Below are 2248 nucleotides of genomic sequence, written 5' to 3' on the forward strand. Positions count from 1 at the left end.
AAATATTGGAGAACAGTACTGCGTTATCCAATGGTAAAGGAAGTAATGCAGATAAGGTTCAAGATAGTGAGACATCCCTGTTGGTCTCCAAGAAAGCTGATAAAAACTATCTTGACGACAGTGAGGGAACCCAAAAGTCCTGTCTTGATGTAGTGTTCGAGTTACTGGCCACTACTGCTGGCACAAGCTCTTCGAACTCGCTGCCTGAATCAGTTCGTCTTCTTGAGTCTCAACTTCAAGTTGAAAGACATCAATCAGATGTGCTATGACAGGAAGCTGAAGGACTGAGGAAGTCCCTGCAGAATTCAGATGCATATTTTCTGGTACAACAGCAAGCGCTGGAGGATTTAAGCGCCAAACAAGAGAAAGTTAATAAGCTTGCTAAGCATCTTGCCAGCACTATGGGTACCCAGGATATTGTTTCTTGAGATCTTTTGAAGTGGTTTCAGTTCTGGATTTGTTTTGCTGCGGTGTTTATTTGCGTTGGTCGCCAACTTTGACAACCAGTGTATATGATATGCTGCTTTGTTCCCTATATTTGCACTGGTGGCGAACTTTGATGCCCAGTGGATGTAATATGTGTAACAGCCGTGATAGCCTAGCATAAATTGCTTGCTTATTTATTTCCTTGTTGTCTTGTTTATTTGTTTGCTTGTAGTCAGTGCAGTTCTTTTTAAAACTAGGCCACAATAACCATGGGCTAATATTTACTGTAGTGACACTGGGCCTCCTACGGGCCGTAGAAACAGTGGGCCTTCTACGGGTCGTAGAAACAGTAGGCCTTCTATGGGCCGTAGAAACGATGGGCCTTCTACGGGCCGTAGAAACAATGGGCCTTCTACGGGCCGTAGAAACAATGGGCCTTCTACGGGTCATAGAAACAATGGGCCTTCTACAGGCCGTATCATCAATGGGCCTTATACGGGCCGTATGACCATAACGGGCCATCGTTAATAGGCCGTATTTGATGACGCTATGAAAATGGCCCAACGTATTAACGGACCACAAACGGGCCTATGTAACCACGGGCTGAATTTGGCCCACAAGCAGAAAATGACAGTAACGGGCCGTAAGTAAACGAATGCTGGAATGAGCCCAAGAATAAATGGGCTTTGAGAAGGCCGAAAGATAACATTTGCTGGAAATGGCCCAACTGAATAACGAGCCCTTAATGGGTATAAAGTGATATACTGTTCATTACGGGCATCACCACGGGCCGTTAGTGGGTGTAAAGTGATACACTATTCATTGCGGGCCAGTTTCACCACGGGCCGTTAATAGGCCAAGAGTTACATAGGGCCTCATATGGGCCAAAAGACGTCATGGGCCATACATGGGCCAGAAGTGAAATGGGCTGGAATCATATTGGATGGCCCAGATGACGCTACTGGGCCTAATTCGGATAGGGCGTAACAGGCCTTGGGTTAGCGGGCTGTAAATGGGCTATATGCGAACATGCCGTTAACAGGCTTTCCATGGGCCGGCCCGCCACCTTTTGACCAAGTCAAACGGGCCGACCTTTTCACAGGAATGGGCCTCTGTTGGGTCGTGCCACGTGTTGACGTATCATAGGCGCCTTCTATCCAATGAGTGGATGACATCTGTCCCAACGGTGAGCTGACACGTGTTTCCTCCAGCCAATGATGATTTTACACATGGAAAATCCCCATTGGTCGGGGCTGTTAACGGGTTATCGGATCCAAAACCCGACCCGATAGCTTAACGGCGTTCCGTTACGGTGGATGTCACGTGTCGGTCACCCTTGACGAAAGCACTTCTGTGACGCGCGATTTATCGTCATGGAAGTGGACACTTCCGAGATGATAATTTTGGTAATGTCATCGAACACTTCTACAACAGCACAGGTATGACTATCTTGAATCTGTCATAAATTTGTCATGGATGTACATGCATGACAAAAAACGCGACCTACTGTGGCAAACACGTATCATCACGGAAGTGTATTTTTTTTGTAGTGCGAGGAGCGGGCGGAGCCCCTATCGGAGCGACCCACCACGCCCCATGCCCGTATCCGCCGGCAATGCACTCCTCCACTCCGCAAGGCCGCGCCTTGCAACCCCTTCGCCCGAGTCGAGCTCGAGGGCAGCGTCGGCGACCACACCAGCCACGAGCCAGCGGCAGAGCCCCGCGCATGGGGGGTTGAGCCACCGTCCCGGCTGGGCTGCGTGGTGCGATGGGAAGCGGCGACGGGAGGCGAGGAGGGCCCAGCGGGGCAGGGCAGCGGCTC

The sequence above is a fragment of the Triticum aestivum genome, chromosome 5B (genome assembly GCF_018294505.1).
Source record: "Triticum aestivum cultivar Chinese Spring chromosome 5B, IWGSC CS RefSeq v2.1, whole genome shotgun sequence".
NCBI lineage: Eukaryota > Viridiplantae > Streptophyta > Magnoliopsida > Poales > Poaceae > Triticum > Triticum aestivum.